A 25,282-nucleotide genomic window follows, 5' to 3' on the forward strand; every position below is an offset into this window, starting at 1 on the left:
AATTGCACTTACTTCTCTTAGGACATTTCTAGTTTTTCATATTTTTTTTGTGAAAGGCTAGTTTGTAAATTTACACATTTTCATGTAATTTCACTTTTTTTTTTACACTAAAACGGAGGAAAAAATGTGGAATTGTCATTATTTGCAGGATTTTATGATAGTATTTTACTGATCTGACCCACTTGAGACTAAAGTAGGGCTTTATATGTCATGGATTGATTGTTAATATGTTTGTGGAATTTTTGCATTTCACAAATTCATCTCATGGGTCGGACTGGACCCTTTGCTTCGGCGGGCTGGTTTTGGCCCCCGGGCCGCATGTTTGACACCTGTGATGTAGATGATCATATAAAGGCAGAGTAAAATTGAGGATTGTTATATCAATAATAGAGAAAACTGAAGAAAAAGAGACTTTTTCAGCCAAATCTATCATTAACTGAACATACACCAAGTGACTGTACATGATCTAACTCCATGGGTTTCACTGGTGAATCAATGCTGTAGAACACAGGGGTCAAACATGCGGCCCGGGGGCCAAATCTGGCCCGCCAAAGGGTCCAGTCCGGCCCCTGGGATGAATTTGTAAAATGCAAAATTTATACTAAGATATTAACTAGGGATGTCCGATTTTGGCTTTTTTGCCAAAAACCGATATGCCGATATTGTCCAACGCTTAATTTCCGATTCCGATATCTACCGATATCGCTGCCGATATATGTGGGATATTAAACTAATTTTAGGTAACATCACATGTTGATTTTCAAGATAAAATTGATTTCCTATTTACATTTTTGACTCTTTCTCATTTACCAACAGTAACACTGTATTCCAAATCACAAAATAAAATAATACTAACAATAATAATAACAAACAGCTCTAAGATATCCCATCATTCCACAAAATATTAGAGGAATCTACACCAAACTTTAGACCAAACATCTTCTAAAGCACCAGGTTCCTTCTAAACTTATCACATTTACATACATCAGTTATAAGTCTAACACATAGTAGTTTAGTTTTTTGATATAAACACCTCAATATTCCTCATTTTCAAGAAAAAAAGAAACAAATTCACTAAATACTGTAGATTTCTGGCCTTTGCTTGGCTGCACCAGGTCCTCCTGTTGGACCACCTGCTGTGTTTGATCTGGAAATAATTATATGGACATCTAGTTATTTATAAATGTATGAATTTATGTATTTATTTATTTCCTACTGAAGCCAAATCCAACAGTGTCTTCCCTGTGTCCCTGCTGACATTCTACAGCTGAATCTGTTCTGTGTCCTCAGTCTGAATCTGAACTCACTCTAACAGATGAACACTAGCTGTCCTTTGTCTTGTCCCATGTCTGTGTGTCTGTCTTCTCCTTGAATGTCCTCTACAAATGTCTCTTTTCTCTTCCTCCTGTCATTTTACCCATGTCGCTCCGTGCCGCCCCCCCCTTCGTGTCGGACCTGAGCCGCTCCGTGTTTCCCGTGTTCCGTGTCCGTCTCCCTCACCTTCTATTTCTCCGTTCCTGTCTCTAAATGGTTCTTCTGTAGCTCCATCATATATTGAACTGTCAGACTCTGTCTCCATAATCATCTTTAAGGCTTTTGAAACTGCGCGCGGTTCCTGCACAGTCTGCACTTCCTCATTCAGTGACTGCCGCTGGATGCGTTGCCATGGGATACGGAGACTCCAGTGCAAAACATTAAACCCGGTCCGTCATTTTTCCGAAAAAGCTGCTTAATTGTTTGTTTCTGGACTAAGGAAAGTAATTCACACGATCCGCAACAGCTTCAACTACAGTATAACAGTGAAAACACGGAGTGATGGAAAATCTCGTCATTGGCGGAGAAAGAGTTAAGTTGTGGAAAAAATGCCGTATTTATTTCTTTTCTCTCCCTCCCTCCATGAGTCTATTACAGTGTGGCAACTCTACTGTACAATTTTGAAAACTGCACATTTCTTTCAGCTACAAACAATGCTTCATTTACGCGTCGGTAAATGCCGGTGAGATCAAGGCATTATTTTATCGGTTTTAATAATAGGCAAAAAAACCCGGTACCGATATTCACCGATATTACATTTTTATGCCAATATCGGGCCGATAATATCGGTGGGCCGATATTATCGGACATCCCTAATATTAACAATTATTTTAGTTCAGGTTCCACATTCAGACCAATTCAGTCTCATAATAATCTATAAATACTCACAACTCCAAATTTTCTTCTTTGTAAATGTAAATGTTTTCATGTATTTACACTAAAACAAAGTATAATTTTGCAAAAAATCTGAATAACCTGAACAAATATGAACAACCTGAAATGTCTTAAGAGAAATGTAATTTTAATAATTGTCCACTTATTACTAAATATTTTGTGTATCTGTAGATCCACTGTGATCTGTATATTATAATGTACATGTGGAAATGATAAAGCATAATAGTGTTAAAACTACACTTTTTTTCAGTTTGTTCGCATTATTCACATTGTTTGAAAGGATAGTTTGTAGATGTAAACATTTTCATCATGTAATTTTACGTTTTTCACTGTAAAACATAGAGAAAAGTTTGGATTTGACATTATTTCTATATTATTATGTTATTATTTTACTGGTCTGGCCCACTTCAGATCAAATTGAGCTGAATGTGGCCCCTGAACTAAAATGAGTTTGACACCCCTGCTGTAGAAGATGACAGTGTTTCCACGGATTGCAGATTGGTTTTGAATTTCTCTGTGATGTTAAACCATCACATCACTATTTTTTTTTTTTTTTTTTTTTTTTTTTTTTTTTTTTAATGGTGTTTGCACAATTACTTTGTTTGGACTAGATTTTTTATTTCTGATCCATAGTCTCCTACAGTCTGTAGTGGAAACCAAATGCCAGTATTTGGTGGTCTGGAGCCAAATTCAACTCAAACTGGTTTAGGATGGAAGTTACACACTCAGCGAAAGAAGAAGAAAAACAGATGCCACCGATGTAAATCATTATAAATCAGTGTCAGTGAAGTGAGGCGGCAGACATAGGTGACTAGAGGATGCAGGTATATTATACGTAAAACAGGTAGACAATAATACACACAAAAGAAAACAGAAAATTATGAAATTAAATGAAAATATATACTTTAAACTTAAGTGAACCCCTTGGCTTCTAATATCCTGGTTTTCAGAATACGAACATTATTTATACTTTTCATATTATAAAACCAGACTGTTTCATTTTAATCCCCGGTGTACTTTAGTATTTGTTGCTTTTCATCTGATAAATAAAAAATTATAAAATACACAGAGGCCGTAGCCTGTATGAGTCCTTGTCTAAATGTGAATTACATTTAATTTACTGAAGGCAGACTTGATCTTGTACATAATGTTAAATAAATAGGGTTTGCATAGACGCATGGTTTAACTCATGCTACACGGGTGTACGCTGTAAAAAATGAATGTAGAATTAACACGAAAAAGCTGTAAAATTGCAACATTAAAAAAAAAAAAAAAAAAAACTTTAAGTGACAATACGATGCAAAGTTGTTTATTTGAAAAGATTTTTGTGTTAACGATTAAATCAAATATAGCTGTAGTTTTTACAGGAAGAGTATGTGAACAAAACCCGATTTGTATGTAGAAATTATGTATTTCTATTGTTTCTATTGCTATGTCGAAATAACGGTGTTTTTGATTTTTTTTTTGTTTTTTTGTTTGTTTTTTTAAATAAAAAAGTTATATAAGAGTAAACATTTAACAATTTAACATTTTAAACTTGTAAATTAATAGGTTGGTAGAGTTGGTAGAGCGGCTCGTCTAATAACCAAAGGGTTGGTGGTTCGAATCCTGGCTCCGACTGTCCATATGTCAAAGTGTCCATGGAAGACACTGAACCCTAAACTGGTCCCAGTTGGACCTGGTGGTTTCGGAAAGTACTTTGGACACCATGAGGGTGTAGAAAATGCGCTAAATAAGTGCAGTCCATTTACCATTTAAATCCAGTGTTAAATCTACATGTTATTCTTTAAATATGTTAACAGTTGGATGTATTTTTTACAGTGTTGTTCTGTAAACCACAGCTGCCAGTTTTTTTCCTTAAAAACAACAGATTTTTTTATTTATTTTTTTTTTTTACAGTGTGTAACAAAACAATCGCCCCTGGCCCATAATAGTGTGCGACCCTTTAAATTAGTACCCATGGCAAACACGAACTCAATAAATAATTCCCTCTAATAAAATGATATCAGTAAAATTGGACGTTTTTCATTGGGCTCCCCGAGCGCTAATTAAAACGGAAACAAAAACTATTTTATAAAGTCATGAGGAACAAACAGATTTGGTAAATTCGACCACCTCAGTCAGTAAATAACCTTATGACTGGAGGATTAAATTGGTTAACTCTTTAAAATCTGTCGTGTCATCGCTGACGCACCCCGTGCATATGCAGTTTGGATTGGCTGTAACTCTGTCACTGTTTGTGCAATTGGAAAAATTCCAACAGTTTCTTTATATGTTTTATTGGGTCATTACAGTAATTTCACTCAGGCCTGTACTAGAAGCTGGAGAAGAAGCCGTTTTAGCAGAATTAGAACATAAACGATTGCTAGATTTTAAAAGTTTTAAGTGCTCTGAAAAAATGGGCAAATGGACTCACTCACAGTGTATTTTCTAACCTTTTTTTTTTATTTTTTTATAGTCAAAACTAGGGAATTGACCCGTGTGGGAATGAAAGTTTACATATCGAGCCGGTAGAAACCACACTTTCAAGCCAATTTACAGAAACCCAGCAGAATCCTCCAAGAGCAAACACTTATGAATGGTGACAGTGGAAGGAAAAACTTCCTTTAAACAGCAGAAACCTGGAGCAGACCCAGACTCCTGGAGGATGGACGTCTGCCTTGACCAGTTGGGCTAAAAGAGAGAGAGTAAAGGAGGAGAAAAAGAGAGAGAGAGAGAGAGAGAGACTGGGGGGGGGGAGGGAGTAGGTGGAGACATGGATGCAATTGATGCACAGATAACTGAACTAGAACTGTCAAAAGTAGATCAGCTGGTGTTAATATAATGATCAACGCAAACCTCCGCCAAGCACCCCGAACGGTGTGCATGTGCGGATCGACTATTTCTTTTTAAATTAAACAGTTTCAAGGTTGTTCCATCCCAAATAACAAATATTTTGGCATACATTTGGCATTTTTGGCTTTCTTTTGGCATTATGAAAACATTTAGGCTTAACTGTGGTATGATTAACCCTTTCACGCATGAATTATCAGAACCTTAGTCAATATTTTTTTCTTGAGTGTTTTTTTTCCTCTTTAGGCATGGAAAAAAAACAATGCAATTGATATATATATATCGACATATATATATATATATATATATATATATATATATATATATATATATATATATATATATATATATGTCGAGGCCCAAAACGGAATCTGGCCCGATTCAGAATGGGGCCGGCCCAGAATGGAATTCTATTCTAGGCCAGCCTAGAATGGAATCCTGCTGCTATAATGTTATTTTTATACCATGTTTAATGCAAATGATCTAAATTATTACAAAAATCAATACATGGAATTTGCAAATATGTGAAAAAAAAAAAAAAAATGAAACAAACAACATTTTAATTGTAAACTATAATACACTTTATTTACAAATAGAACCTAGTGGTACTCCCCACCAATATATGGTACAGTGAAATCGACTGAAATTGACAATAGTTACTCAAGGTATGTAAGACTGAAAATGTAAAATTATGACAAATTATGGAATTATGGATCATTTGCATTAAACATGGTATAAAAATAACATTATAGCAGCAGGATTCCATTCTAGGCCGGCCTAGAATAGAATTCCATTCTGGGCCGGCCCGATTCTGAATCGGGCCAGATTCCGTTTTGGGCCTCGACATATATATTTTTTTAACCCTTTCATGCATAGTGGTCACTACAGTGGACAGCTATTCTATAGCTGTTCTCTTGTATATTCATGGTTTTTTTTGTTCTTTTCGTTGTTTTGGGGGTTTTTTTTGTTTTGTTTTTTTTACATATATCTTTAAGTTTTAAGACACTACATATCTTTTCTGACATGAATTGGTAACATTATGTAGATCTCTCCTGAGCATAAACCCCCAGAATCACAAGCCCTCCCCATAGTTTTCATACAGTTTATCGGTAAATTCATGTTTCTGTGCATCAAAAATTAAACGTGTGGTGTCCAGCTGAGTGCATATTTTTGCAACTCAATGAAAAAAAGGTTCATAAGAATTTTTTTTTCTTTTTATTACTATTTTTTAATGTTTTTTTTTTTTTTTTTTTTTTTTTCAGAAGGATTTTTTTTGATCGCATTTTTTTTTCATGCCTAAAGAGGAATAAAAACACTCAGGAAAAAAATTTGATTAAGGTTCTCATAATTCGTGCATGAAAGGGTTAATAAACCTATTTTTCATGGAGTTACAAAAATGTCCACTCAGCTGGACACCATACATTTAATTTTTGAAGTAAAGAAACATGTATTTAAAAATCATCATCAGAAAGTGATATACTGTGTGAAAACTATGAAATAAAAACATTTTTAATGCAGCTAACTGCTAAATTGCTACTGTTTTCTCACATTTTCTCACACTCAAATATTAGTTATGACTCATTTCATGGAGATAATATCCTCTTGAGACCCAGGAATTTGACAGTTTTAGCTTTTTTACATTAAAAAATTGTCTTGATTGGAAACTGCATAATGCAACAATTTTTTCAGATACATTTTTAAGACTATTTTTATTTATTGATTGATTGATTTTTTTAAAATGGAATGTCCATTGCAATGCAAGGTATTTTTTTAAGTAAAACTGTCAAACTTTTGTCCCTACAGAGGACAAAATGCATTGCTGGGTCTCAGGAGGGTATGCACAAAAAAACCAAAACAAAACAAAACAAAAAAAAAAAAGTTTCTTATAGGGCTGCTCGATTATAGAAAAAAAAAAAAATAATAATCACGATTATTTTAGCAATAATTGAAATCAAGATTATTAAAAACAATTATTTGTTAACCTTAAAGTTGTTTATTTTTTTCTTGCAAAACAATGTAAAATATACTCTTTAAACATAAATAAAGCTTTTAACCACTAAAACAAAGTATGTTCACTTTTGTATGAAACAAAAAAATCTTTGAATGCAAATAAGTATACTGTAAATTCAAGTATGTTTCCTTTTGTAAATAAATAGTGCACTGGAATTAAACTGCTATAGACCTGCCATAGAACTGTAGCAATTAAAAAAAAAAAAAAAAACTCACGTAAAGTGCAAATTATAAATTCAAGTATGTTCAATGTAGTATGAAACATAGTCAATTCAGTGGCGTGCCGTGAGGTTTCAGTTCAGGCCTTCTGTATACATCAGCCATCTAGAATACGTACGTTAGGGTTATACGGGTTAGGGTTAGGTTAATACGGGAGTTGCAGCGTAAAGAGATTCGGAAACTGAAGATTGCATTGCGGACGAAGTTGTTTTTATGTGTTTTAGTTTTTCATAAGATTATGATAAAGGTGGCGGTGGTTAAACTTTAGATGGTTAAAAAGGTTTGTTGTGTTAGCGGTCGGTGCGGACACGACTACGAAACACTTTTTGCACGTGATGTGTTTTTGCTCTTCGTCTTCTTCATCAAACCCAAAGTGATTCCATACAGTTAAATTTGACTTGCCTTTTTTGTTTACCAAGCACTTCTGCTGGGATTCTCCTGCCGTTTTTCCAGACCGCTAGGTACAACTTTCCTCTTGGGGTGGACCTGCCGGCTAGCAGGCAGCAGTAGCTTAGAGGGGGGCGGGGCAGAGCAGCTCATGGTAGCTTGCGTGCGCGTGACTTAAAACGACTCAAAATTAATAATCGTTTTTTCTTGATTACATAATTTTTGTAATCGTTGCGTGTAATAATCGAAATCGTAATTGAATTTCGATTAATTGCACAGCCCTAGTTTCTTAATTACAGTCTAATAACAATTAGCAATTGATTTACACTAAAACATGTCACTGCAGATCAGGTTTATCATGAGCAGTAAAGTTACAATAATTGTATGAACTGCAGTGTTTTGGATGGTGCATAAGTGCCCACTGTGTTGACTGATATGGAACTAAAACAAAAAAAAAAAAAAAAAACATGAATATACAACAGAACAGCTGGAGAATAACTGTCCACTGTGGTGACCACTGTGCATGAAAGGGTTAAATGCATGGTATGCAGCTGAGTGGACATTTTTCTAACTCCATGAAAAATAGGGTCATTAAAGAAATTTTAGTTGTATTGTTTTTTACATGCCAAAAGAGGAAAAAAAAAATCACTTGAGAAAAAAATATTGACTAAGGTTCTCATAATTCATGCATGAAAGGGTTAATATCCCACATATATCGGCAGCGGTATCGGTAGATATCGAAATCGGAAATTAAGCGTTGGACAATAAAAAAAGAAAAAAAAAAAGAAAAACAATATCGGACATCCTTATACATAACACACAAAATATATCTCACAATAAGAACAGATACTGCCGAAAACTACATCACACGCAGGTAGGGATGCAGTTTTCGGCAGTACCTGGTGCCGAATTCTGCTCCCTGCCGACAAATGCATCCCCCATCAGAATAAGCTTGCGAAGCTAAAGGAGTGAAATGAGTTTAGCAGCTCAAATTTGGAGCTATTCTGGTGTGGCAGGGTGAATTTGGTGCACATTGTTCTTTTCACGGCTGACTTAGGAAGGGGTAACTCTTTTCGACAGCTGCTGCGAGATGCAGTTTTCGGCAGGGAGTAGAATTCGCCGCTACATCGGCATCGGTGCATCCCTGTTTATATTTACCTGACTTCTGCCTTTTGGAATATTTCTTGTTGTCATGTCGCTGTCCATTTGTGCATCCCGTTGACCTTACATAACAAAATATCTATTTCAGCTGTTACTAATGTCAAACCAGTCACTGAACCCTGAATAAACGCTACATTTGGAAAAGATATTTGAGGAATTTCACTGGAAGCGCGGTCGATGTCGATTTTGCTTCCGGGAAACAAGCTCGATCGCACAGTAAAACTTAAAAAAAAAGCTTCAGAAAAAAGATCAACTCATCTCTAAATCATTACTGTTAAATATTCCGCAAGTAAAAATAATAGACGAATGAAACAACTGTGGCAAAGGTCAGCTCAAAGCTTCAAAGTACAATACTGAATATAATGAAAATCACTTACTTAAAAGAGCAAATCAGCATAAATGAGCAATTTCATGAACCGCATATTTACTGAAATGAATGATGCTGCCAAGAAATCAAGCCACATTGTTAAAAAAAAAAAAAAAAAAAAAATCAAATAAAGCAAGGAAGTGGGTAGTCTTTTGGGACTCGCACAAATAAAAATGTCACAGCATTGGAAAACAAGTATAAAATAACTACAAGCATAAATAACTAATGACTACAACACGAGTTGTACTCCGTTCAGCATCTGCACGTCCTTATTTGCACTAATTCTCTTCTAATGAGCAACAAGCTGCTTTAACTTGTACAAAAAAAAAAAAGGTTGGTATGCAGTGGAAGTAAGTGTAAATAAAAACAGAATGCAATAACTTGCAAATCTCATATTCCTACATTGTAGAGCTGCAGTGTGAGACGTAGCTTACGTTAAATGGAAGTTGAATGTGTGACTTTAAATCTTGCTCTAAAATGTCAGATAACATCATACATCATACATCATGAACCAAAATGAAAAAGAAGAAATTAAATATTATAAATTGTTCTGCAAGCCTATGATGTTATATTCTGATTTATATTTTGTATTTGTATTTCGTATCTTTATTTTATGTATGTATGTACTGAACAGTGAAAGGTTCGTCAGGTTCGTGTGCGTGGTTAAGATGAACTCCCACCTGTGTTCTGAACTTGGAGAAAAGCTCAGATTCTATGTAAAAGATCTTATTTTACAGCTTCGGAAAGTAATTGTGGTAAAGAGAGTCGAGAAGAAAAACCAGATTATGAATTTAGGGATTTTTTGTGGTCAAGAGATGCTAGCTTAATTGCGCAAGAGTGCACTTTCTGATACTCTTTGTGGTTAAGCTAGGCTATCTAAGTTGAACTCTGTGAGCAGATGTCAAACCAAGGTTTGATTGACAGGCGTCCAAAGTGCTTGTTAAACTCAGGTGAACTTTCAAATGTGTTTTTTTCTGAGAATTAGCTCAAGTGGAGTGACGTGTTTTACCCGTCTACCAATCATTGAGACGTAACCAAATATGGGAATAACTAAACGATGGGAAGTCTTCAAAGAGTGACAAAAGACTATAAAAGGGGGTTAGACGAATAGTGTGTTTGATGACGTACTAGTTGATAAAAGACTTCTTTCTTTTTTGTAACTTTTTCTATTTTTGCCCGAAGCAATAAATCAAGCTTTGTTTTAACTTTTTAAAACCTCAACCCTTCTTTTTGGTGATTTCTTAATTTTCTCCTGGTTTGGTCCTTCCATCCGAAACATAACTGGTGAGTTAATAACACTGGTCTACAAGGAAAATGCTTCCAGAATAAAAGTAATGAAATTTTACCACATGAGAGTCACTGATAAAGAAAAATCAAGTCAAAAATGTTGGTTGGCTGAAGTTTCCAAGATACAGCCTTGGGTCAAAATGTGAAACTCAAGAATTAACGAGAGAATGGGTTTGACTCAAAAGGAATATTTGTCTCAGAGCTACAAGATCTACTACAAAACACAGTCTGCACATTAGAATACATTCACTTTACAGGTTCTATTTAGTGGAAGATTTATAAAACTATTATAGAAATGTACATAAACCAATATATATGTGTAATAACACTTAATCATATACCTTGAAAACATTAGCAAACCGGCACTTTTGTCATTTATTTTCCAATTAATCTTATTAAAATACGTAACATTTAGCACATTTAATGTTTGAAGCAAATCATTTCTAAAAAAAAAAATGTAGACCAGCGTAATTTGAAAAAAAGTGACCCCTCTCTGGGGTAGTCTGGATTTTGAGCCGAACTTCATTTTTTCGGAGTAGTGGAGTAAGGTGGAGAAACACCGGGTCATGTATTTCGTGAGAACACACAGTTTAAGTCAGGGAAAAAATAGTTGCTCGGTCTATGAATTATAAAGATTTTCTGACAAGGTAACCCATTAACCGAAATTGTGTTTTTTGTGATTTACTGTTACTGCGGTGTTCAAGTGTAGTCAAAACTAATTAGACCGAGACCAAGACACTGCAGAGACCAAAGGGTATCAAGACCAAGACCATGACACACTAAGGTGAGACCAAGACTAAGCCTTGTCGAGACCAAGTTCAAGTCCAAGACTGAAAACAGACTAGAGTTAGAATCGACATGACATGATTAAACGTATCAGTTGTAGAGCAAAAGACATTGCTGTAAAGTGTCATGACTAGTTAAATCCAGGGTGCGATTTGCTGGGGTGGGGGTTGGTCAACCCCACCCCCCCCCCCACCCCCACCCTCTGGTTTTAACATCCCTTCTTCTGATCAGTGAATTTCATCCTTGGGAGGGGGAGGGGACAACCAACCAATGTAAATAACAGGTAGGTTGTGACAGTTTTCTTACATCTATATCCTACATTAGTGGCGCTAACGTTCACCTGAACCAAACTGTCGGCAGTCTCGGAATTCGCAAATGTCCCCACGCACTGGGGCGTCGTAAAGGGGTGTAAACATGATTCATTCATGGGGCCCAGTATTTGTGTGTCCAGTGGATACAGGTTAGAAGTTGTGAAAATTTTGTGTAAGATCCCTGAGAGTTGGACGTTGAAAGTTTTGTTAGTTTCGTGAGTTATTGTCTGCAACCCACGTATTTGAAATTTTGGAAAATTCTAAATATTCTGAAAATTTTCCCCCAATTTTTTGTTGCACATCTTTATCCTGAAACACTCGAACATATCTTGTTCAAAATTTTCCTTCAGTTATTTATTTTTTGTACCACTTTTTCTGTCTTTTGTTGTTCTGTCTCAATTTTTTGGGTGTGTTATTGCCATCAAAATAAAAAATTACCTTATTATTTTTTGTCAAATAGTAAATTTCCTCTGCCATTTGATATATTTTCTATGTTTTGTTGTGCATAAAATGCTGGTTTATGAAATACGTGGAATTTGTGTTTAACCCTCTGGTATCCAGGTGCGCTTTTTAGGCACACTTTGCACTTCCTGTTAAAAAACTTCATATTATTTTTCACAATTTAAATAAGGTTAGAATTCAAAAGTTGTTCATTGTTGCATGATCTTTAAAATTCTGGCCACCAACTAAAATTTGGACATTGTAAACAAAAGAAAATTACAAGACTAGCATCTGTCTCCCAAGTGTGCCTAAAACGCACTATTTCTTCCATTATAACCACTGTTTTTGATCCGTAACATTAAGGCATAAATCCTGCTTTTACTGATATCTGAGCTTCATTTGACAGCTGAGGGTCTAAAGAATTTATTAAAGTTGTTAATGTTGCTGTTAATCATTGACATATGCCAGGTTGCAAAAATCAAATAATATGTAATCCAATTTTTATGTAGTATTTTGAAAAAAAAAAATAAAAAAATTTTGTGTTTGTTGCATCCAAAAATGTAGTGACATCATGATGAAAAGCGATCATTTAAAAGGTTAAAAAAATGTAAAATGAATGATTATTTGATATGTATGATTAGGGCTGACCTTGATTTAAAAAACTAAAATCAAATTACAGCAGAAAAATAAATCAATATATAATATTTAATAGTTTGATTTATAGGTGTGCATTTTACGCACACTTGATGACAGATGCTAGTGTTTTTGAACATTTGACCTAGCACCAAAAATAATAATGCAAATTAACCAATGTTGGAGTTAATCGTTGACATATGCCAGGATGAAAAAAATCAAATAATATGTGATCCACTTTTTATGTAGTATATTGAAAAAAAAAAAAAAAAAAATGTGTTTTTTGCATCCAAAAAAAAAGGTTTACATTACAAACGTGGCATTTAAAGGGTTAAAAAATGTGACAATTATTGAGTATTTGGTATTTTTATTTACGGCTCAAGCTGATGAAATAGAAAAAAGTGTAAAAAAAAAAAAATTAAAAACAAACTGTATGAAAATTTTTTGACATTATTCCACAAGTGTGCCAAAAATCACACTTGGTGCTTATTAAGGGCCTTGCTGGACGGGATACCGGAGGGTTAAATAATTTCAATGCATCGGGTAAATATAACATTCACCTTACATTCAGAAAGGAGGATTTAATTAATATTTTAAGTTCATGCTTCACCTTCATCGCTACAATGAACATGACTGACTGGATAGAAGTCAGGAGGGAAGACATGTACGAGCTGTAGTGTTTTCTGATTCATATCATGTCAGGAAATTAATTAAAATGGGGCAACCTAAACTAATTACAACTACTACTATGTCACAAAAATGATCAGATCGTCATACAATGTGGGACTTCGGGCATTATACATACACCGTACATCGTATATAGAGGACGAAATTATCATACAAATGCAATAATTATCACACATTTGTTGCCTGTGGGATTTTTGGAGCTTTGTATGCTATATTTTACAGCCATTGGCTCGCTATTCAGTACCGTAAATACAGGCTGAGTGATAATTACCTCCTACTGCACATTCGCTGTATGAATGTGAGGTGTCTCGTGCCGAAAAAACAGACAACGCTTCAGTACATTCACAGCAGGACATATGCAGTTTCTGACCGCAGAGCTGCGTTTTCTTCATTTTAACACGGAAGTGAGATTTACTGGAATGTAACACCAGCAAATGGAATCTAAACACGTCTGTTGTTTATGATCAGACTTGAACCCATAAAGACTCAAACATCCACTGATGTAAAATGTTTAAAACCTGTCGATCCACTAATCCTATCAATACATGTAAGTAATTGGTGTAAAATACAGTTTGTTATCTTTTTTTACGGACATCAGATATGACCTATTTGGATGTTCAGAGGCTCAGTAGTTACCATGGAAACACCGTCATCTTCTACAACATTGATTCACCAGTAAAACCCATGGAGTTGGATCGATGACAGTGGATGGAAATGCTTGTTTTATGTTCAGTTAATGATATATTTTACTAAAAAGGTAAATTTTTCTTCAGTTTTCTCTATTTTTCACATAATAACCCTCAACTTTACTGAGTTTTTATGCACATCTACATGATCAGTAAATTCTAATATGGGAAAATATGTGATTTTGGCCGACAAAATGCAAAATACAGAAGCTAATATTACAATAAATGGTGATAAATCACTTAAGAAAAGTTAAATATAGAGAAAACCAAAAAAAAAAAAAAAAATGGAACTGCCACATAAGTAGCATTGGGTCTTTATGGGTTAAAGGTCGTTTCTGTGGAGCTCAATGAATGTTATGATGTAGCAAAATGTTCAAATATAAATTTAAGCAGCTTATATTTGACTCATACATGTAATACATGTAAATAATTGGTGTAAAATACAGTTTGTCGTTTTTTTTATGGTCATCAGATATGACCCATTTGGACGTTCAAAGGCTCTGTAGTTACCATGGAAACACCATCATCTTCTACAACATTGATTCACCAGTAAAACCCATGGAGTTGGATCGATGACAGTGGATGGAAATGCTTTTTTTATGTTCAGTTAATGATATATTTTACTAAAAAGGTCACTTTTTCTTCAGTTTTCTCTATTTTTGATGTAATGACCCTCAAATTTGCTGAGCTTTTATGCACATCTACATGATCAATAAATTCTAATATGGGAAAATATGCGATTTTGACTGAAAAAAGCAAAATACAGAGGATAATATTACAATAAATAGTGATAAATCACTTAAGAAAAGTTAAATATAGAGAAGAGAAAAATTAATGGAACTGCCACATAAGTAGCATTGGGTCTTTATGGGTTAAAGGTCATTTCTGTGGAGCTCAGTGAATGTTATGATGTAGCAAAATGTTCAAATATAAATTTAAGCAGCTTATATTTGACTCATACATGTAATACATGTAAATAATTGGTGTAAAATACACTTTTTCATCTTTTCATGGTCATCGGATATGACCCATTTGGACGTTCAGAGGCTCCGTAGTTACCATGGAAACACCGTCATCTTCTACAACATTGATTCACCAGTAAAATCCATGGAGTTGGATCGATGACAGTGAATAGACACACTTCAGTTAATGATCTATTTTTAATGAAAAAGTCACTTTTTCTTCAGTTTTCTCTATTTTTGATATAATAACCCTCAAATTCGCTGAGCTTTTATGCATATCTACATGATCAATAATTTAAAATATAGGAAAATATCAGATTTTCACTGAAAAAAAAAAAAAAAAGCAAAATACAGAGGATAATATTATAATAAATGGTGATTAATCACTTAAGAAAAGTTAAATATAGAGAAGAGAAAAATAAATGGAGCTACCACAGAAGTAGCATCGGGTCTTTATGGGTTAAAAGGTCAAAGAATATTATGATTTAGCAAAATGTTCAGATATAAATTTAAGCAGCACATATTAGACTCATACATGTAATACATGCAAAAAATTGGTGTAAAATACAGTTTTTCATCTTTTCATGGTTCATCAGATATGACCCATTTGGACGTTCAAAGGCTCTGTAGTTACCATGGAAACACAGTCATCTTCTACAACATTGATTCACCAGTAAAACCCATGGAGCTGGATCAATAACAGTGGATGGAAACACTTGGTTTATTTTCAGTTAATGATATATTTTACTAAAAAGTCACTTTTCTTCAGTTTTCTCTATTTTTGATATAATGACCCTCAAATTTGCTGAGCTTTTATGCGTATCTACATGATAAATAAATTCAAATATAGGAAAATATCTGATTTTCACTGAAAAAAATGCAAAATACAGAGGATAATATGAAAATAAATGGTGATAAATCACTTAAGAAAAGTTAAATATAGAGAAGAGAAAAATAAATGGAGCTGCCACAGAAGTAGCATCGGGTCTTTATGGGTTAAAAGGTCAGTGAAACCAACAGAGTTGGATCAATGACAGTGGATGGAGACACTTGGTTTATGTTCAGTTAGTGATATATTTGACTAAAAAAGTCACTTTTCTTCAGTTTTATCTATTTTTGATATAATAACCCACAAATTTGCTGAGCTTTTATGAACTGCTACATGATCAATAAATTCTAATATGGGAAAATATGTGATTTTGACAGAAAAAAGCAAAATACAGAGGATAATATTACAATAAATGGTGATAAATCACTTAAGAAAAGTTAAATATAGAGAAGACAAAAAAAAAAAAAAAAAAAAGGAACTGCCACATATGTAGCATTGGGTCTATATGGGTTAAAGGTCATTTCTGTGGAGCTCAATGAATGTTATGATGTAGCAAATTATTCAAATATAAATTTAAGCAGCTTATATTAGACTCGTACATGTAATATATGTAAATAATTGGTGTAAAATACACTTTGTCATTTTTTCATGGTTATCAGACATGACCAATTTGGACGTTCAGAGGCTCCGTAGTTACCGTGGAAGCACCATCATCTTCTACAACATTGATTCACCAGTAAAACCAATGGAGTTGGATCAATGACAGTGGATGGAAACACTTGGTTTATGTTCAGTTAATGATATATTTTGATGAAAAAGTCACTTTTTCTTCAGTTTTCTCTATTTTTGATCTAATGACCCTCAAATTTGCTGAGCTTTTATGCATATCTACATGATAAATAAAATCAAATACAGGAAAATATCTGATTTTCACTGAAAAAAATGCAAAATACAGAGGATAATATGAAAATAAATGGTGATAAATCACTTAAGAAAAGTTAAATAGAGAGGAGAGAAAAATAAATGGAGATGCCACAGAAGTAGCATCAGGTCTTTATGGGTTAAAAGGTCAAAGAATGTTATGATGTAGCAAACTGTTCAGATATAAATTTAAGCAGCACATATTAGACTTGTACATGTAATACATGCAAAAAATTGGTGTAAAATACAGTTTGTCATTTTTTCATGGTTATCAAATATGACCCGTTTGGACGTTCAGAGGCCCTGTAGTTACCATGGAAGCACTGTCATCTTCTACAACATTGACTCACCAGTAAAACCCATGGAGTTGGATCAATGACAGTGGATGGAAACACTTGTTTTATATTCAGTTAATGATGTTTTTTTTTTTACTAAAAAGTCATGTTTTCTTCCATTTTCTCTGTTTTTGATATAATAACTATCAACTTTAATCTGAGCATTAATGAACGTATACACGATCAGTGAATTAAATATAGGAAAATAAGTGATTTTTCACTAACAAATGCAAAATACAGAATATAATATTAGTATAAATGGTGAAAAATCACTTAAGAAATATTAAATAGAGAGAAAAATTCCCAAAAGTAACACTGGGTCTTTATGGGTTAAAAACACTACACATGTTAACAGATTAGCATGATGGAAAAAAACTTCTATAATAATATATATACTATATATACTTATATTATAATATTTATGTTTGATTGTACAAATACTGCATGAAATCAAAGATGCTTGATCTCCATTAACCCTTTATAGGTCATATAGGTTGTATTGTTATGTAGAAAATCAAGGTCAATGAAATGACTATATTTGGTTTGTTACCCATAAGTGGGAAAAAAAACAAAAAAAAAAAAAAAAAATCCAAGAAGTAAATATAAATTAAATTTGGGGAGGGCTCCCATCCGTGTAATGTATTTTGATTTTTGAGGGGGCGCTACCGAGTCATTTTGCGATATTTTTTTCTTGGCGACTTCAAATAAAATAATTTTTCACCAGGCTTAAATTTTTGGTCAAATAAAATTGACTTTTCGTTAACATTCAGGGGGTCAAATTTGTGTGCAAAGTGGCGAGAGAAAAACAAAAAAAAACAATAATAATAATAATAAAAATAACGGAACCATGCGATTTTAATAAAAATACAAGATGGATTCATGGATTCGCCTTTTAACCCTTTATAGTTCACTTATATAAATACTCTGAAATTGAAGATTTCAACTTTAGTGTGTTATTGGAGGACATAACAAGACTTTATGACTTTTGTGAAATTTTTTTTTTAGTGTTATGTAGAAAATCAAGGTCAATGAAGTTACCATATTTGGTTCCTTATCTGTAAGTGGCAAAAACAACAACAATAACAACAACAAAAAATAAATAAATACAAGAAGTAAATCTAAAAAAAAAAAAAAAATACAAGAAACACATGTAAGGTGAAAAGAACACTGTCTTGTAATGTATATGGAAATGACCAAAAATAGTCACTTGCCTGATAAAAGTCTAGGGTATTTTATGCTTTGAGGTTGTCACATTTGTTTTTGTTTTTTTGTTTTTTGTTTTTTTACTATCAAATGTGCGTATTTTAGAGTCAGCTAGCTAATAATCATTTGTGTGTTTGCAGGTTTGAAATGTCAGAGTAGAGATGAAGAAAATATTTTTGTTTTTCGTTTCTTATTTTTATTCCTTTGGCATTGCGTAATAAGTTTATCAGACATTTACAAATCTGTGAGGCCCGCGCGTACATTTTCAGCAGCGTGAGGATGCTAAAAGCTCGGGGACAGTTGCGCTTTGGGGAAACATGTGTAACTGTGTCATGTTATGCGAGAACAGGAAGAAAGCAAAATATGGGCCATTACCATCCCACAATCCTCCACGCTGGTGATAATGCAGTACTTTTATGTGCTGAAAATAACATCATAGTAATTGATTCAACAGGCAATGGAGGGAAAAAAAATAAACTGCTGAATCCTTTAAAAAAAAAAAAAAAAAATAGGTTTGCACTTGAGCAGGGGATTGTTGTTTTGTTCGTCCTGCCCCATTTTTGACATCCAAATCCGACTCAGGGAAAAAAAAAAAAAAAAATTTTTAGGTCATGTCTGCTCTGTATTAAGAGTTAACACATCAGGGGACAAGCTAGTGATTGATGAAAATGCCTGTTCTTTAATTGGAAACTCAACTCAGCAGTAGGCCACCCCAAAAATCCACATATTTGTGTTGTTGCTAGTGGCAACATACTCAATCAGTCATATATGGACAAAAGTATTGGGACACGTTGAATTCAGGTGTTTCTTTTCTAGCAGGGATGGAAAAAAAAAAAAAAAAAAAAGACAAATGTTATAGTTTTATATTGGGATAAATATCATTGGTTAGTTTTGTTTACATTACACTGGGTTACAATTTTTTTTTTTTTTTTTAGCAAGTTGTCTAGGTTTTTTCAACTGAATTAGCACCATTTTGAACCGCTAAATCCAAAAATGACATCTGTTTTTCTCAACCAGGTCAGGTTTTTTTTTGCTAATTTTTGATTTTGAAAAATTTGATCTTCTCACAAAATATAATAATTAATACCAAAATAAGATTGGTAAGCACACTTTATGAAACTTGTGACTTGATTCCTGTTAGGTACAATGGTGTATTCACCGCAGATTTAGCAGAATACGTCAGGCTTATTTTTGCAAGACCTTCTAGTCGAAGCCATTTCATTCACCTGTAATATTAAAAAAAAACAAAAAAAAACAACATTAATCATAAATTGGCAAAAGTAAAATCTTCAGAACTCGTTTATTGCAAGAAATATGAGAGAATTTTGTATCATATGATGTGAAAATGCAAAAATGTTAAAAAGCCAATATGTAGCATAGTTCAGAAAGTTGACCTGATTGAGCAAAATTAATGTGATTTTTGGATTCAGCACACCAAAATTATCCTAAATCAGCTCCAAAAACTTAAACAAAAAATTTGTGGTTGACCAGTGTTATCTTTGCTTCCTAATTTTTCTTAGCATTTTTTTTTTTTTTTTTTAAATTCATGACTACGATTTTCAAGGTTTTACCACTAAATTTCCACAATAACTTTTCGTGCACTGACTCTAAATAATATTTTTCTACCACATCTTACCGTCTACTTTCTTCACATCTCACTGAGGAAAAAAAAAAAAAAATCTCATATTAAACTTAAAGGAAATATTGATATTTATAAACTATATGGACAAAAATATTGGGACACATCCTGACTACAGCTGTAAGATGTCCGGTTCATACGAATTTGAGATAAAAACCCTTAGGGGAGACCGGGAGGACCGGGTTGGGGGTGGGGTGGGGTGGGGTGGGGGGGCACACCTATATAAAGATCTGCTTTTATGTCAAATATCTGAGTATAGTTTAAATTTATTACAATTTTGATTTTATATGCCTAATATTTGGAACCAAAATTCACTTTTACAGTCTTTGAAAAAATCTGTTATACTTAACAAACCTTTTCAAAGACAAGCATCTTTGTTTTATTTATGCAATAAATTATATACATTTTTCAAATCGGATTTTTGGAGAATTAAATAAATAAATGTATAATTAAATATGTTTTTATCAAAACTAACCATCTACTTTTTTTCCCATCTCGCTTAGAAAGACAAATCTCCCATTAAACATTAAGGAACATCAATCAAACACCAATATTTTATATTATTTGAAGTTTAATGGGAGATTTGAGTGAAATTAAGCAATTAAAAAATTAAACAAAGAAAACAATTTAACCCTTTCATGCACGAATTATGAGAACCTTAATTAATTTTTTTTCCTGAATGTTTTTATTCCTCTTTAGGCGTAGAAAAAACAATGTGATAGAAAATTTTCTTCTGAAAAATAACTAAAAAAAATACAAAAATAAAATAAAAATAATTGTATTTTTTTAATACATTAAAAAAAAGTAATAATGACAAAAAAAAAAATAAAAATCTTATGAACCTATTTTTCTTGAAGTTGCAAAAATATCCACTCAGCTGGACACCGCATGTTTAATTTTTGACGCACAGAAACATGTATTTACTGATAAATTGTGCAAAAACTGTGAGGAAGGCTTGTGATTCTGGGGGTTTATCCTCAGGAGAGATCTACACAATGTTACCAATTCATGTCAGAAAAGACATATAGTGTCTTAAAACTTTAATAAAGATATGTGTAAAAAAACAAAAACAAAAAAAAAACAACAAAACCCATGAATATACAAGAGAACAGCTGTAGAATAGCTGTCCACTGTAGTGACCACTATGCATGAAAGGGTTAAACCAAACTAACCAACGCAATGCAATGATATTTATGACAAAATGAAACTATATTATCACATTTGTCATTATTGTTTAGAAAAGAAACGCCTGAATTCAACGTGTCCCAATATTTTTGTCCACCTGGGGTTGTATTCTGTGTTGTTTTCCTTTGGGTTAAGAGGGTATCGGATGAAAAAAAAAAAAGAAGAAAAATAAAAAAAAGGACGGAAACTTCCCCAGTTTTGGACAAAACAAAACTCTTCAAACTGCCTGTACTTTCACACACTTACACACTGGCTCTCTTCCTCCATTCCATCCCCCCGTCGTCCACCGGATGACTTGACTCACGTTGCCATAGAAACAGGAATTACCAAAAGCTCAATAATATCTGGATGGAGGGCAGAAAGGGAGAGAGAAAGGAGGGGGACTGAGATATTTTAGTGCAGAAACAGTAATTTTGATATTTGCATTCCTCATACAACGAGGCTATTCTTGCCGTTGAATTGTAATGACTATATTTGGACTATTCAGTACCATATATACAGTATATATGTATATATATTCCTTTTAAAACGCTTTAGATGGCCTGGGCTAAAGTTAAAATGTGACACATCCGCAGATGGACAGGTTGTGACAGCGTCTGTGTCATTCTGTGATTAATCAGCCAATCAGAAGAGAATACGCAAAATGGCAAAGTCGGGAAAAAATGCAAAAAAGAGCCCAGTATGGAATTTAATTACATATTGAGTGGCATCTTGATTACATGTCTGTGCATGCGTTTTGGGCTCTATAAGTAAAATACTGTTGACAGGTGATGTCTGGAAGCATGTGTTGCTCCCTTTATAAGATATTCTATAGCAGGGGTGTCAAACATGCGGGCCAAAAGCGGCCCCCCAAAGGGTCCAATCAGGCCCGCAGGATGAATTAGTGAACTACAAAAATTATACTGAAGATATTAACAATCGAGGATGTTCAAATTATTTTAGGTCAGTTCGATCTAAAGTGTTTCAGACCAGTAAAAACTATAAATATAATAATATTTATAGGTTTATTTATAGGTTATAATAACCTATAAATAATGAAAACCACAATTTTTTCTCCTTTTCTTATTGTAAAAAAAGTAAAATTGCACAAAAATGTTTACATTTACAGACTAGTCTTTTATAAAAAAAAATGTGAATATCTGAAATGTCTTAGTTATTAATTTGAGTTTTGTTTTGTTTTTTTTGTTTTTTTTGCTTAATTCAACATTTTCTTACTCAATTCAAGATTTTTTTTTTTTTTTTTGCTTCATCCAAGATGTTTTTTTTTTTTTTTTTTTGCTTTATTCAAGATTTTTTTTGTTGCTTGATTCAAGACTTTTTTTTGCTTAATTCAAGCTTTTTCAGACCAGTAAAATACTATCATAATAACCTATAAATAATGAAAACCACAAATTTTTCTCCTTTTTTTATTGTATAAAAAGTAAAATTACACAAAAATGTTTACATTTACAAACACTCTTTCACAAAAAATGTGAATATCTGAAATGTCTGAGTTATTAATTTGATTTTTTTTTTTTTTTTTTGCTTAATTCAACATGTTCTTGCTCAATTCAAGATTTTTTTTTTCTTAATTCAAGATTTTTTTTTTTTATTTATTTATTTATTTATTTTTTTTTGCTTAATTCAAGTTTTTTTTTTTGGCTCAATTCAAGATTTTTTTTTGCTTAATTCAACATTTTTTTTTTTTTACTCAATTCAAGATTTATTTATTTTTTGTTAATTCAAGATTTGTTTTGCTTAATTCAAGATGTTTTTTTTTTTTTTTTTTTTTTTTTGCTTTATTCAAATTTTTTTTTGTTGCTTGATTCAAGACTTTTTTTGCTTAATTCAAGATTTTTCAGACCAGTAAAATACTATCATAATAACCTATAAATAATGAAAACTGTAAATTTTTCTCATTGTTTTAATGTAGAAAAAATAAGTAAAATTGCACAAAAATGTTGACATTTATAGACTAGTCTTTTACAAAAAATGTGAATATCTGAAATGTCTTAGTTATTAAATGGAGTTTTTTTTTTTTTTTGCTTAATTCAAGATTTTTTTTTTTTGCTCTAGTCAAGATTTTCTTTTTTTGTGCTTAATTCAACATTTTCTTGCTCAATTCAATATTTTTTTTTTTTTTGCTTAATTCAAGATGTTTTTTGTTTGCTTTTTGTTTTTGTTTTTTTGCTTTATTCAAGATTTTTTTAGTTGCTCAATTCAAGATTTTCTTTTTTTTTTCTTTATTCAAGATTTTTTTTTGTTGCTTGATTCAAGACTTTTTTTTGCTTAATTCAAGATTTTTCAGACCAGTAAAATACTATCATAATAACCTATAAATAATGAAAACTGTACATTTTTCACATTGTTTTAATGTAGAAAAAATAAGTAAAATTGCACAAAAATGTTGACATTTACAGATTATACTTTTATAATAATAATAATAATAATAATAATAATAATAATAATAATAATAATAAAAAGTGAATAACCTGAAATCTCTTGAGAGAGGTATGTGGAATTTTAACAATAAATCTACATTTACAGACTACCCTTAAAAAAAAAAAAAAAAAAAAAAAATGTGAATAACCTGAACTAATATGAACAACCTGAAATATCTTAAGAGAATTAAGTGTAATTGCACTAATATTCTGTCTGTTCTTATACATTTTGTGTATTTGTAGATCCACTGTGATCTGTAAGTTGTAATGAACATGTGAAAATCAGAAGCTGAAGCCAAATAATGGTATAAATTGTTAAAATTTAACTTTTTTTTCCTTAATAAAATTCATTTGGTTCATGGCTGTTCATGTTTTTGTCATCTTTTTAAAGAATAACTTGTAGATGTAAACATTTTGATGATACATTTTTACTTTTTTTTCCCACTCTAAAACATATAATTTAGACATGCAAATTTTAGAATTGATATTATTCATATATTTTTATGTGATTATTTTAATGATCTGGCCCACTTCAGGTCATTTTGGGCTGTATGTGGCCCCTGAACTAACATGAGTTTGACACCCCTGTTCTATAGGATGTTATTATTATGAAAAAAAAAAAAAAAAAAAGTTTCCCTCTTTTCCTTTGCTTTTTTTTTTTTTTTTTTAATTCCCTGATTTGCAATAGCTCTGCGACTCTGCTCTAATGAAACCGTAATGTTAATATATTTCATCACCGTCATCATCAGAATGGAGCAATTTTGTCATGATCAGGCAGTTTGGAATGATAAATATTTCGCAGAGGTGCAATAGGAGAGGTCATCAGATTTTAATACACCAAACTTAGTCTCATATATTCTGCCTGAAATCACTCTTAACCCTTTATTGGACGAGCTGACTATTTTTTTTTTGGTCATTTCCGCACATATTACAAGACAGTGACAACAACAGTTACAGTGAGGTCTGCAAATATGGTCTACAGCAGTGTTTTTCAACCTTAGGGTCGGGACCCCACGTGGGGTCGCCTGAAATTTCTCGTAATTAATAAAAAAAAAAAAAAAAAACTAAAAAATGTACTAATAAAAAATATGTGGTGAGTTGAGAGAAAATCCCAATACATAAAAGACAAACTGTGAAGCTGAGACTGAAGCACTGTGGTTCTGTTTATCTGTTAAATGTTCATTGTGGTCGGTTTCAGATGCTGCAGCTCTTTCATAATTCATAGTTTGAGTTATTGTTTGTTCAGTATTAATTGTCAGCCTTTGTTGTTGTTGTTGTTCGATTGTTTTCATTTTTTGTTTCATATCTTGATCATTTTGCTAATTTTACGCACATGCTGTCGATTCTTTTCCTTCTTTTTTCATTTTTTTTTTTCCTTCCTCTGCTGTGGCTCCCAGTGGCTTTGAAAAATTAATAATGAGTAAATCTATTTTATATGCGTTCGTTCTTTAAATTTAATTCTAAATTTGAAGATTATGGCAATATGAGGTATTACGTGTATTAGCTCTCTCTTTTTTCGAATACAGGTGTTATCTCCTGCTGCACAACAAAGACCGGGAGCTGTCCAGTTGGGAGGTGCTGAAACACTTTACCAACACAATAAACACATCAAATACATCTAACAATGTCAATATGCATTGGAGATAAGTTTCATACAAGTTACACTTAGGTTCAAAGCAGAATATAGAAGAAGAAGAAGAAGAAGAAAGAGAAGAAGAATATAGAAGAAGATGAAGAATATAGAAGAGAAGAAGAATATAGAAGAAAAGGAAG

This window comes from Sphaeramia orbicularis, chromosome 2, assembly GCF_902148855.1.
Source record: "Sphaeramia orbicularis chromosome 2, fSphaOr1.1, whole genome shotgun sequence".
In the NCBI taxonomy this organism is placed as follows: Eukaryota; Metazoa; Chordata; class Actinopteri; order Kurtiformes; family Apogonidae; genus Sphaeramia; species Sphaeramia orbicularis.